At 51.2% G+C, this 14227-nt stretch overlaps 1 protein-coding gene across 2 annotated transcripts in view; it reads left to right on the top strand.

Moving 5' to 3' along the window:
• Window positions 1-14227, top strand: part of AGPAT3 (1-acylglycerol-3-phosphate O-acyltransferase 3) — a 123070-nt gene that overhangs the window by 34907 nt on the left and 73936 nt on the right. For both annotated transcript variants that reach the window (XM_032175211.2, XM_032175212.2), the window contains exon 2: window positions 3734-3796. The gene's annotated coding sequence lies outside the window, so the exon portion shown is untranslated. The remainder of the gene's footprint in view (window positions 1-3733; window positions 3797-14227) is intronic.

Here is a 14227-nt window from a genome sequence, read left to right as displayed (position 1 = left end):
GGTCAGTGTGTCTTGGAGAGGGAACACCTGTGAGGTCCACTGGAGAAGCCCATTCTGGATGAGCGAAAACTTGGATTTAAAAATGCAAGATTCCAGCTTGCATTTTTAGCCATGATGGAAGATACAGACCAAATTTCGCAGCCTACCTTAATCAACCAGAAAGCCAAACAAAAGTGCATGAAGCCACAGGCTTCAGACACTGATGGCAGGCCGTGTGGACAGTGACCGGAGAGGGGCATGAGGGGAGTGAGGCCTTGGTAGCCCAGCTTGTCACCTGCAGAGTCTCCAGCCGCAGGGCAGGGAGGGGAACCAGGACCTGGTGGAGACAGAGTGTGGAGTTAAGGGGCTCCAGGAAGGCTGGAATGTGCAAAGAAAAATATGGAAGAAGAGGGAGTTCTATAAAGAAACAGCTCTGGAGAGCTGAGGAGGGGCCTTCCAGTCTCTGAGAGCTGACCACAGGTGGCATGCGAATGCTGCCCAGGCGAGAGAAAGGAGCATGGGAGAGCAGGGGTGGCACAGTCCCCGAGTTCACAGGGTGGGGTGAATCTGTGTGCTCAGTGGCCAGAGGGAGAGACTCACCACCCAAGATTGTCCTACTAAGGTCCGCTCAGGACTCACCAAACAGAGCTTACGAGCGAGATCCGAAAGGATCAAACTGGTTCTAGGTTGACTGCTCCTGGAACAAAGCCTGGAGATGCAGGACAGCAGCAAACCCGGCGTCCGGTGCCAAGTTCACAGGCACCAAGTTCACAGTGCCCGGCAGCCAAGCAAAAGTGACTGCCATACAGAAAACGCAGAAGAGGAAAATCAACAGTTGGAAACATCCAGGCTAGACACTGTAGCTCCCACCTGCAATCCCAGCACTTTGGGAGGCTGAGGCAAGAGGATCACTTGAGCCCAGGAGTTCAAGACCAGCTGGGGCCACAGAGCGAGACCCCGTCTCTAAAAAGATATATGTTGTTTTGTTTGTTTTAAAAAAAAATAATTAGCTGGGCATAGTGGTGTGCACCTGTAGTTCCAGCTACTCAGTGGCAGAGGCAGGAGGATCCCTTGAGCCTGGAGTTCGAGGCTGCAGTGAGCTATGATTATGCCACTGCACTCCAGTCTAGGCAACAGAGTGAAACTCTGTTAGAAAAAGGAGAGAAGAGAAAAGAGAAGGGAAGGGAACTATATCTATCCAGATGATAGAGCTAGCAGACAAGGATGTTAAGATGGCATTGATAAATATGTTCCACGTGTTCAATGTCAAGGAAAATATAAAAATAAAGAAAAATGGAAGATATAAAAAAAAGACCCAGGGCCAGGCATCATGGCTCATAACTGTAATCCCAGCACTTTGGGAGGCTGAGGTGTGAGGATTGTTTGAGCTCAGGAGATCAAGACCACCCTGGACAACCCCATCTGTACAGAAAAGTACAAAAATTAACTGGGCATGGTGGTGCACACCTGTGGTCTTAGCTACTTAGGAGGCTGAGGTGGGAGGATGGCTTGAGCCCAGGAAGGTTGAGGCTGCAGTGAGCCATGATCATACCATTGCACTCCAGCCTGGGTGACAGCATGAGACTGTTTCAGAAAGAAAAAAGACCCAAATAAATCTTCTAGAAATGAAAAATATGCTGAATGGGATTAATGGTAGATTAGACATGGCAGAAGAAAAGATCAGTATACTTGAAGACACAGCACTTTGTAAAATGAAACACAAAGAAAGAAAGACAAAAAAATGAACAGAGCATCAGTGGGACCGTATCGAGAGTAACATATGAAACTGATTTCCAGAAAAGAGGTGCATGTGGTAGAAAATACCTGAAGACAATAATGGCTAGAATTTTTCCAGATCTGATGAAAACTCATTCCGAAGAAGCTCAACAAATCTCAAACCGAAGAAACATGAAGGAATTCACCCCAATACACACCATCATCCAATTGCTGAGAATCCTAAAAGTAGACAGAGGCAAATGCTATCACATACAGATGAACAAAGACAAAAATGAGAGTCGGTTTCTGATCAGAAACTATACAATTTGAAGACAGTGGAGGAATGCCTTTTAAATATCGAAAGACAATATCGGACACCTATCTACAAAAACAATGGCCCTTCACCCTACTTTATGCTATGTTTAAAAATTAACCAAAATGGATCATAGACCTAAATGTGAAAGTTAGAACTGTAAGATTAATAGAAGAAAATATGTAATGTATATACACTGTCTTTGTCAGTTTGGGCTGCTATAAAAAAAATTAACACTGACGGGCTGTTCACTCACAGTTCTGGAGGCTGGAAGTCCGAGGTCAGGGTGCCTGTAGGTTTGGTGCCTGGTGAGGGCTTCTTCCTGGTTCTGCCCTCATATGGCAGAGAGATAGGAAGCAGTTGGCTTGTGTCTTTTGGCATAATGACACCAATCCCATTTTTGAGGCTCCTCCCTCTTGGCCTAATCCCCTGCCAATGGCCCTGTCTCCAAATAACACATTAGCAGGGAGGATTTCAACGTATGAATTTGGACCAGGCATGGTGACTCATACCTGTAGTTCCAGCATTTTGGGAGAGCGAGGCAGGCGGATCACTTGAGCTCAGGAGTTCAAGACCAGCCTAGGCAATATAGTGAAATGCTATCACTAAAAAAAATTTAAAAAATTATCCGGGCATGGTGGCATGCACCTGTAGTCCCAGCTACTTGGGAGGCTGAGGTGGGAGAATCACTTGAGCCCAGAAGACTGAGGCTGCAGCGAGTGGTGATTGGGCCACAGCGACTCCAGCCTGGGTGACAGAGCGAGATCCTGTCTCAAAAACATATGAATTTGTGGCTGGGGGACACAAGCATTCAGTCCATAGTGTCTGTAGTGGCATATTATCCAGCCTGAAATGTGAATGACATTCTGACACCTGCCACCAAGTGGGTGAGCCTTGAGGACATTATACTGAGTGAAGTAAGCCAGTCACATAAGGACAAATAGTGTGTGATTCCACTTACATGAGGTCCCTAGAGTGGTTAACTCATAGAGATAGAAAGAGTGATGGTGGGTGCCAGGGGCTAGCGGGGATGGGGAGTCGGTGTTTAGGGGAGTCGGTGTTTCTGCTTGGGAAGATGAGAAAGTTCTGGAGATGGACAGGGGTGATGATTGCACAGCAGTGGGAATGGACATAAAGCCCCTGAACCACATACCTAAAAATGGTGGATTTTATGTTATGTGGACGTCACCACAGTGTAACACAAATGAGCGAACACGGGCTTTTTCCTGGTTGCGGGCAGGCAGGCTAATGGTCTGCTGGTGGGGGCTGGGCTGGGTTTTGGAGGAGCCCAGGACTGCGGCTGGCAGGGCTTCGGGAAGCAGTGGGAGTGCACGTAAGGCTGGTGTAGCTGTCGCAGGAGCCGTGGCATCCGGAGGGGCCCGCAGCGGCCCCGCCTTTCCAAGAGCCTGCAGGTGGCTGGGTGGCTTTCCCGTGTCCTTCCTGGGGCGTGACCTCTGGCGGCTCCGGGATTGTTCATTTATGAGCCATCTGTTGGGCCTCCGGGCCAGGCAGTGGGAAGCAGTGCACCAGCAACGCCCTGGATGGCCTTGACCCTGATGTTTCAGTTACGGAGTGTTTGGTTGATCGGGAAAGGATGTTAATGCGTGCTTGTCAGTCTCCCTGACATGCAGCCTTTCGGGTTTTGAAGTGGATGCATATATTTGGTCACATGGCGTCTCTCCAGTCCTGCGCAAGCATGTTGACACGTGTGCCTTTCACTTTCAGGCTTGTCCAGCCGGAAGCCCTGAGGACAGCTGTTCCCACTGGCTCTGCTGACCTTGTGCCTTGGTAAGTGGGCAGTGAGGCCGCCTGACGCAGGGCGCCGTGTGTGTGTGTGTGTGTGTGTGTGTGTGTGTGTGCGCGCGTGCGCTCAGTGTTGGGGTCAGCGTTGGGCCTTGATACCTTGTTGATTAATTTTTCTTAAAGGTATATATTTTAACCTTTGCTTATGACCAACAGAATATTTATTATGGTCCTTTCTCGTTTGTCCAAAACCCAGATGATAAAGTTCAGGTAACTTTGTTCTCTTCCTGCGAGGGATGAGCTGAGCTCAGAGGGGCTGAGCTACAAATGATGCTGGGCTGAGGCGCCTACCAGGGCACAGTGGACATGGGAGTCACCTCACAGGGCTGTCCCGGCTCTGTTAGCAGCCCAGGAAGTTCATCCCTCTCCTAGAGACTGACTGGGAGCCGTCTGTCTGGGATGGGGCAGACGTGTGGCCGGGGGACAGCTGCACAATCCCCGTGGGGAGCCCAGCTGGCTGTTGCTGGACGGTGCCCTGCTCCTGGGGGACGGTGCCCTGCTCCTGGGGGTTGGTGCCCTGCTCCTGGGCATTGGTGCCCTGCTCCTGGGGGACGGTGCCCTGCTCCTGGGGGTGGGTGCCCTGCTCCTGGGGGACGCTCTCCTCAGGAAGCCCTGGGTTTGGCCGAGAGCCGTTGAGTCACTGGGTGGGCCCAGGGATGGGGCAGCTCCTCCTGTGCTCCTGCAGCCCATCCTCAGAGGGCCCCTGCCCACTGCTTCCGTGTGTTCCACCCCCGTTCCCAGGCCCGCTGCTGTGGCTGATGAGGCTGCAGGTCCCTTCCGGGTGGCCCTGGACCCTGTGTCCTTCTCCCACTGTGGCTGCTTTCGACCCGGGAAGTGTCTCCTCCAAATGCTGTCGGCAGAGATCAAATCCCATCCCTGATGTTCCAAGGCTTCCAGGTGTAACTCACAGGCCCAGTTCTTGGTAGGCAGGTGATTTAGCCTCCTGTGTCCCGATCACAACCCAGGGTGTGTTGAAAGCTACCATTCGATAAAAACAAACATGAGCAAGATTGAAGTGACCAACACCAAGCTCGGGCTTTCAGAGACGCAGTCATGGCTGACCTCAAATGGCATTGCTGACCATCTGAGCCGGGTGCTGAATGCCTCCTTAGTTTTCAAATTAAAATGACTGTATTTAGTGTCTCTTTTTTTAAAAAAAATTATTTATTTATTTATTTATTTTGAGACAGTCTGGCTCTGTCGCCCAGGCTGGAGTGCAGTGGAACGATCTCGGCTCACTGCAACCTCCGCTTCCCAGGTTCAAATGATTCTCCTGCCTCAGCCCCCTGAGTAGCTGGGACTACAGGTGCCCGCCACCACGGCTGGCTAATTTTTGTATTTTTAGTAGAGACGGGGTTTCACCATGTTGGCCAGGATGGTCTCTATTGCTTGACCTCGTGATCCACCCACCTTGGCCTCCCAAAGTGCAGGGATTACAGGCGTGAGCCACTGCGCCCGGCCTAGTGTCTCTTTAGGATTGTTTTATTAAGATTGCTTATTTGATAGCAGATAACTATGAAGATACTAACGATGCTATAAAGACACAACGGCAGCTCCCAGCTGACTGGCACTCTGAGCTCTCCTCTAACATTCTGGATTCACAAAAGTTTATTTGCTGGGTTTGCTCATTGTTGATTTAATACTTTGCCTGTGGTTTAAACTGTTAAATTGTTGCAAGTTGCTATTCTGTGCAAAAGAAACTTTCACTGTCCTGCACCCCCCAGTTGAGCTCTCATTGCATTCCCGCTCTTCTGCCTGTCCTTCGGCTATTGCTGGACTGTACTGAGGGCTGGGAAGGGGGCATGGGGCTTCTGCAGTGGCCACAGGGCTGTGGGAAGGCCATCAGCAAGGGCTGGGGCCAGAGGGCTTCCGATCTGTCAGGTGCAGGGTGTGGCGCACGTGGGCTTGTGCTGTGGACGAGGTTTTGCTTCTAGGGGAGAAACCGGCTCAGGCGCGCCAGGCATCAGCAGCCCTCTCCCAGAAAGAGGACATTTTGAGAAGATGAAGATGGAAATCGGTTTGATCTCCTTTGTTCCCTTTCTGGGGACGGGGACATCACGGTTCTGTAACAACTGAGGTCTGCGAAAAAGAACAGGAAGAAGGGCAGGTTGGAAACATTGTGTCTTTTGGGGCTAGTAATAGCTGCAGAACGACCCAAATCAGATTTACAACCAAGCTTCCAGGGTGAGTAACTCGATATTCACAAAACCGGGTGACTGTCAGTGATGGCATGCCACGTATCACTTTTGGGAGGGAGGAGAGATTGCAAAACTAAGCAGACGGTGCAGCACTGCAGCCCCCCGCCCAAGCTGGTGAGTGTTAATATCGAGATCTGTAGCAAAATATTTGCCCATGACTTGCACCAGTACCTCTCGAAAGGTGCCCAAATATCTAATAAACATCTGAAAAGGCATGCAACTCAATTGGTTATCAGAGAAACGAACATTTAAAACCAGAAATGTTGTATCACTACACAGTCAGCGGATTGGCTAAAACCAATGAGACCGATAAGGCCAGAGTTGATGAGGGGGTGGGATGGGGCGCGATGGGGCGCGATGGGGCGCGATGGGACGCTTGTTCCTCATGGTAGCTGTGACTTCACCTCTTAATTTTGGAAAACTTTGGCAATATCTTCTAAAGCGGAGCAAACCCATGGCTTGTGACCCAGCAGCTCTGCTCTGAGAAGTGAACCCACAGCCAGGCCTGAGAGTGTCGCCGGAGCCGTGTTCCTCAGGCTCGTGTGCCCTGCGGAGGTGGACTGGGTGAATACACTGCCGTGTACTTGCTCAGGGGAGCAGCATGGAATGAGGTGCGTGGAGACAGCCCTGCTCTGCCTGGGCGAACCGACACACACATGCTGGGTGGAAGAAGCGCAGTGGGTCAGCACATGTGCAAGGCCCACGTGCGTGCAGCGCAGAGACAGGTAGACCTGGTAGGGGGAACAGGAGGGGCAGCTGCCCTGGCAGGAGGCAAAGGAGGCCCAGGGGGCTTCAGGGGCTGGCAAGGATGATCTGTTTCTTTTCTTTTCTTTTCTTTTTTTTTTTTTTTTGAGACGGGGTCTCTCTCTGTCTCCCAGGCTGGAGCTCAGTGGCGCGATCTCAGGTCACTTCAGCCTTGAGCTCTCCCGGACTGAAGGGATCCTCCCGCCTCAGCCTCCCGGTAGCTGGGACCACGGGCATGGGCCACCACACCCGTCTAACTTTTTTATTTTTTGTAGAGACCAGGTTTTGCCATGTTGCCCAGGCTGGTCTTGAACTCCTGGGCTCAAGCCATCCGCCGGCCTCGGCCTCCCAAAGTAGTTGGGATTCGTGTCTTGATCTGGGTGCTGCTGGTCAGAGTGGATCCTCTGGAATTTCATCCAGCCGTATGCTGAAGATTTATGTACTTCTCTGTAGCTATTACACTTTAACAAAAAGTTTCCCATAAAACCGTGCCATACCGGGTGCGGTGGCTCACGCCTGTAATCCCAGCACTTTGGGAGGCTGAGGCAGGCAGATCATGAGGTCAGGAGATCGAGACCATCCTGGCTAACACGGTGAAACCCCGTCTCTACTAAAAATACAAAAACTTAGCTGGGCGTGGTGGCAGGTGCCTGTAGTCCCAGCTACTCGGGAGGCTGAGGCAGGAGAATGGCGTGAACCCGGGAGGTGGAGCTTGCAGTGAGCTGAGATCGCGCCACTGCACTCCAGCCTGGGTGACAGAGCGAGACTCCATCTCAAAAACAACAACAACAAAAAAACCATGCCATATAAGCTTTATAAGAGCTTGCATTTTTGGTTTCATCTGATTCCCTCTGTGAAAAATACGGGCTTCTACAAAACAGCAGACTCAAAAAGCAACAACAACCAAACCCCCAAACCCAGCAGACCGATACCATGTTAAAGCCACACGTTTGTCGATTCCCCTGCTCGGGTGTTTGCACGCCCTCTCCGTCGCACGGCTCCGTGTGCTGGAGACCCTGGGGGACCGAGCAGTCCCCACCCGCGTGGAAGCATGTTCCCGTAACAGCAGAGCAAAGGGATGATGATCTTGGGAGGAGGGCGCTGGCTCAGGCACCCCAGGGACGGTTTTGCTTTCGCGTTCCGTGTGCTGGAAAACCTGAACGCTTCAGAGCCTAAATTATGTGGGAAAAATGTGTTTGTGTTCCAAAGCTGGAGTGAGATTTCCAAGGCGTGTATGAGGCACTTGGCAAGCTTCACTTGTGGCCTAAAGCACAAAATACCAGGGCTTGGGGTGAATTTGGTGATATCCAGAGCTGGCAGCTTTGTCGGGGCTGGTCACTCCCCAGCCCTGAGGACTGTGGGGAAGGAATGCCTGTCGTGAGCAGAACCAGCCAAGTTCACACACGGCCACCTGCCAGCCTGACCTGTGCATTGAGCCCCGGCCCTTCTTGATCAGAGAGGAGGTGTCCCGATCAGAGGGAGCACATTGGCTGGGAACTTGTGGAGCCTGGTGTGTATGACTCGCTGCATGATTCACAACAAGGCATTTGCTTTCCTGGGCCTTGGTGACACGTCCGTGAAGTGGGCACAGGAGCCCAGCTCTTGCACAGACGGAAGGTGAGGGCATCGGGTAGGGGGAGTGGAGCCGTGGGGGCAGCACTAGAAGGACGAGAAGGGACCTATGGCCTCCAGCTCCGGGTTCAGGGCTGTGTCCAGATTCAGGGCTCTGTCCAGGTTCAGAGGACTGTGAAACGCCAGCAGCTTCTAAAACCTTTGGGTTCTTTAAGAAGAGGCTAATTGCAGAGGACACTCGCTGACGAGGGTGAGGATCAAAGCCCGTGCTGCGTCAGCGTGGTGGCCTGCCAGCTCCAGGCTGCAAAAGTCCCTCGTCATTTCATTTCCTTCCATCCCTGTGGAGCGAACCCTGTTGTTTGCATTTTGTGGATGAGGATACAGGCTCAGGCTCAGCTCACATGGCCCCCGGATGCCCCTGCTGTGCTCCGAGGTTGGCCTGCGTCTTTTGCTCCTGGGTCCTCACGTGCCCTGTCACAGCCAGCCCTGCCCTGGAGAGAGAGGCCGCTGGGAAAAACCCGGAGAGCAGCCGGGCCTCACCTGAATAGGACTTCACTTGTTGCTTTTAATTTTTACTTACTCTTTTTTTTCTTTGTACAACAAACGTTGTCTGATAAGGGACTTCACTCTTCCACCTTCAAGAAAGGCTCCTCCCGGGTCTGGGTGCTCCAAGGGCCCCATTGGGCCGATCCTCTGACATCACGTGGGGTGGCTTCCTCGGAAGCTACAGGCCCCTCGGTCCACGGCCCCTTCACGGCAGGCAGTGGACCGGCCGGCGGTGGGCCACTCGTTTTTCATACACATTTTTTTTTTTTTTTTTGAGACGGAGTCTCGCTCTGTCGCCCAGGCTGGAGTGCAGTGGCGCGATCTCGGCTCACTGCAAGCTCCATCTCCCAGGTTCACATCATTCTCCTGCCTCAGCCTCCCGAGTAGCTGGGACTACAGGCACCCGCCACCACGCCCGGCTAATTTTTTTGTATTTTTAGTAGAGACGGGGTTTCACCGTGTTAGCCAGGATGGTCTCGATCTCCTGACCTCGTGATCCGCCTGCCTCGGCCTCCCAAAGCGCTGGGATTACAGGTGTGAGCCACTGTACCCAGCCTTTTCATACACATTTGAAGAGGATTTTAAAGTGTTCTTGAGTCTTTCTTGGATAACGAAAGGTATCTGGATGGTGCTGTTCCATCATGTTTGTCTCAGGTCTCGTCTCTCCTCACTCTGCCCTCGTTGCGGGAGAGCCTGGTTCCCAGGCCTGCAGGCCAGCTGTGGATCTCTGAGGAGCCACTGGGTGGGACTTTGTTCTCTGCTGCAGGGGGAAGCCGTGAGGGAACACCGGGCCCCCACCCTGAGCGTTAGTCCACTGTCCTGCAGGGTCTATCTGAACACTAGCCCGGTGGGGAGGGGGGCCCAGGCCTCATCATGGAGAGGGTGGGGGTGAGGAGTGAGCCCCCAGGTCTGCACCAGGGTGCCCCAGGACACCCTGGACTGGGAGTTTAGGAGACCTAGGACGCATCCTGGGGAAGTGAGGCAGGTGTGTGGTGTCTTGTTCTTTCCAGGTTAAAACCCACAGCATGACCTGTGGCTGGGATCCCCCTGCTCGTGAGTTCTCAAGTAAGGGGAGCCTAAAGGGTGTGACTCACACCTGTCTCAGGAACACAGAGGACAGAGAAGGATGGAGACGGCCTCCCTCTGTGCTCCCGGTCTCTTTCTGGGGAATGCGTGTTCAGCCCTGATGGCAGCCAAAGGTTTGTGGCAGGCTGGTCCTGCGCCCGTGAGAGGGTGCAGGTCTGCAGAGATTGGTGACGGATGCCCTGGAGGAGGGGAGTGGAGCCACAGGTGTCTCCCAGTGGCTATGGCCGCATGTATTGCCAGCAGCAGTCTAGGGTCCTAATACAGTGAGGTGAAGGACAGGTGGAGTGGAGGACCGAGGAGGGCCGGCCTTCCCTCTGGAAGCAAGCGTGCTATATGCCCACGGGGGACTGGAGGAGGTGGGTGTTCCAGGTCACTGTGCAGTTCTTACACCTTTGCTGTGCATTGGAGGAGGAATTATCTTTGTGCTCTAATGTGTGATATATATGAGGGGAGGGCAAAGGGCTCAGAGTTTGATCTGCCAAGCTGTGTCTCGTGAAGTCAGGTATTCTGCAAGGGAAGCTTGTTTCTTAAGAAACAAATCTCGTCAGTGTTCAGGACAAGGCTGTACTGTTCCAACCACTGCAGAGATGGAGGGTTGGAGGTTAATGCGCACAAGTTAATTTTCCATTTGATATTTACATTTTCATTATAAAAGTAATACATGCTTATGAAAATTAAACACAGAGCCAAATCTAATAAATAATTAAAATTGCATTCTTTACTCCATCCCAAATCCCACTCTTTTTCCCGGAGGGAACCACTGTAAGTGGTTTGTGGTTTATCCTTCTAGAGTTTATAAAAAATACACATAAGAACATACATACACCCACAGAGTTTCCAAAAATGCACCTATGTGTCATGACATCTCTCTGCAAAACCTGATTTTAACTTGTCTTGGGAAACTTTTACTACACATAGATCTACTTCATTTAAAGAAACACTTCCTTTTTTATGCATGTTCTAAAGAGATACCTGTGGACACACACATATGCATCGTAAGAACTGTCTGTGTGATAGTTTCGGAGCACAGTTACCTGATTATCAGTCTACTAGAACCCCAGTGTGCTTTAAAGACTTGAACTGTGTTTGTGTGATTTGGAAAGTGTCCTCGAACTGCGCTCTTATATTGAGGGGCTGGGCAGGGTGAGAAGCAGCCTGTCCAGGCCAACGCAGTGAGGCCTGTCTGGGAAGATTGCAACACTGGCCCTCACAGCTCCCTGGTCTCTGGGTGACCCCGCCTGGCCCAGATGCCGCCTCGCTGGAAGGTAGACTTTGCCTCCTGCCTGCTCTTTCTTTCTGTCTGTCTGGTGCTGTTCATAAGTTCATAAAGGTGGCAAGGAGGCCCTAGGTGCTCCGTGGCCTGGGCTGCAGGCACCTTTTCCACTCTGGAGCCGCTGTGCTCTGGAACATCCCGCACGGGGTTCCTCCCGTTGGAACACAGGTAAAGGGCTCTATGCATGCACATTTCTGCATGTTTTATTGACCGGGTCACCTGCGTTCATTAGCTAGCAGCTCCCCTGCAGTCCTCTGAAGTTCAGGGCAGCAGAGATGGGGGCGGTGGCTTTCGTCTGACCATGCCTGGTCACGAGGCTGCTGCGTGTCTGTGTGTGTGTCTTCTCTCAGACACTGCCTGCCTGGCACCCCCTTACCTCTTGGTGAATGTCATTCAAAGCAAAGGCTGCCCCTGGAGCTGCCAGGCTGGGCCCCAGCGCGTCTTGCTCTGCTGGTTTGGCTTTAGGTCAGGGGGTCCTGGTGGAACTCCACGGACTCATGGGCGTGGTGGCACTGGGAGCCGAGAGGTATCTTAGTTGTCCTCACAGGCTCAGCTTGAGCATTGCCCTAAGGGTTCTTCTCGACACTTCCATGTGAATTGGAATCAGGAGGTGTGTCCATGGCAACACGCGGGCCCGAGCTGGATGAGACCACTGTGTGCCTTCAGTCCAGCCTGCCAGAGTGGCAGAGGGCGATGCTGGGGCCATGGGGCAAGCCTGGCACGCAAACAAAAGGTGAGGCACATGTGAGCCACGTCTCCTTTTATTGTGGCCTTGTCTCCCTTCCTCATCCCTCCCAAGTGAGGAAGAATTTATCCTGAGGAAGGCGCTGGCCATGGCGCAGATCTGGCGAGGATGGCAGGCAGCCCCCGTGGGCACCAGGGGTGCTCTGGCCGTGGCCGGGAACTTGCGGATTTTCCGTGCAGACGATCGTGTCATGTCCAAATGATGAAAGCTTGCTTTGTCCTTTCCAACCTTTATTTCTCTCCTTTACTTGTCCTACGCCAGCAGCTGCAGGAAGTGCCCTGAGGAACGGGGCCTCATGCCTACTTCTTTCTTAATCAGTGGTGCATGGCCGTGGACTTCAGCATCTGCTTTTCCTGCATCTAAATGCAAATCATCCTGTTGCTTTTCTCCTTTTATCACTTATCGTCAATAGTCCTGTTAATTGGTTTTCTATAGTAAACCATTCCTGTGTCCTGGGATAAACCATATGTGGTCATGATGTTTTGGTAAAGTCCTGACTGGAGTCAGTTTGCAAATGTATATTTACTATGGGTATTCCATTGCTGTGCATGCGCAAGGCTGGCCTTTAACTACAGGGCGCTCTGCCTTGTCCTTGACGTTTGCTGTGGTGCCTCCGGTGTTTGCCCAGCAAGTGAAATGCTGACTGTGGCCTGTGAATGAACACCTCACTGGAAGTTCAGTAAGTGTGTTCTCCTCAGGGAGGCAGACATTGAGGACGTGTAATATTTAGTACTGGCCCCTGCTTTACTGAGTGTTTTTATTGGGAAGCAGGGTTGAATTTTGTTGTGTTGCCTGTCAAGCCTTCTTGTTAAAGAATCAGATGAACTTTGTTAGTCAGTTTCCTCATAGCAAACCATCCTTGCATTCATGAAACAGATCCACGTGGTCATCATGTATGTGTTGACTTTTTAATGTGCTGTTAGCCCTGTTTGCTAAATTTTAAAGAAATTTTTGTATTCATAGTCATATGAAGAGCAGTGGTTCTCAAACCTATGGGCAGCTTACACTCTTAAAAAATTACTGAGGGCCTGGTGTGGTGGCTCATGCCTGTAATCCCAGCACTTTGGGAGGCCGAGGTGGGTGGGTCATTTCAGCACAGAAGTTTGAGACCAGCCTGGGCAATGTGGTGAAACCCCATCTCTATAAAAAATACAAAAATTAGCCGGGCATGGTGGCACACATCTCTAGTACCAGCTACTTGGAAGGCTGAGATGGGAAGATCACCTGAGCCCCAGGGGTGGACGTTGCAGTGAGTTGAGATCACCCCACTGCACCCCAGCCTGGGTGACAGAGTGAGACCCTGTCTCAAAAAAAAATTATTGAGGACCCCAAAGAGATTTTCCTTTGGGTTGCAGCTACTGTGGTCCTTAACTGGGGTGACTTCCTTTGTCCCCTGGCGAACATTTGGCAATGGCAGGAGATGTTTTTAGTTGGCAGCTGCTGGGAGACAGTCACTCCTGCATCAAAGGCACAGAGACCAGGGAGGCTGCTGAATCCTGCAGGGCACAGCCGGCCCCATAGCAGAGTTATCCCATCCAAAATGCCAGGAGTACCGAGGTTGAGAGACCTCTAATATGGTGTTGATATACACTAGGTACGAAATTAACAGTGAGAATATTTAAAAATATTTAATAATTCATTTCAAAGTCCAATGCATACAAAAAAAATATTTTTTTTCCTGTGTCCTGGGATAAACCAGCTTTTGTAAGGAAAACCCATAGTTTCCAAAATTAGTAAGGACAGTGGCCCCGTTTTCTATTTTTATCAGTCTGTTTGATGTCTGACCTCAGAGGCCACGGCTGACGTCTCTCTGCCTCTGCAGGCAAGTCTGTTGTGCTGTGTTGTGGTTGAGGCTCATAAAGAAAATTATGCTGCACAAGGCTATGCACTCATGAAGAAGGCTGTTGGAACCCCCCTGCCTGTGAGGCCTGGGGCCCCCTGGGATCCTCACGCCACAATTTGAGACGGTGATTTAGACAAATTTCCTTCTTCCCTTCCCTCTGCACTCTTTCTCCTTGTGAATTTTATGTCAGTGTTGCTTCATTAAAGGGATTGGGATGTCTTCCTTCTTTATGTTCTGGGAAGGTTTAATTAATGTTAAAATAGTCTATTCTTATAGGATTTGTAGACTTCACTTGTGAAATCAGCTGCCTTTGGTACTTTTTGTTAGAGGTAAATTTAAAAAAACTGTTTAATAGATATTTTAATTATTTTTATTTAAAATTTTTTTTTAAATATGAGATTGCATGTAG

The sequence above is a fragment of the Hylobates moloch genome, unplaced genomic scaffold (assembly GCF_009828535.3).
Source record: "Hylobates moloch isolate HMO894 unplaced genomic scaffold, HMol_V3 SCAFFOLD_14, whole genome shotgun sequence".
Classification (NCBI taxonomy): domain Eukaryota; kingdom Metazoa; phylum Chordata; class Mammalia; order Primates; family Hylobatidae; genus Hylobates; species Hylobates moloch.
The sequence above is the reverse complement of the archived record's forward strand: the minus strand, read 5'-3'. Positions and strand labels throughout refer to the sequence as shown.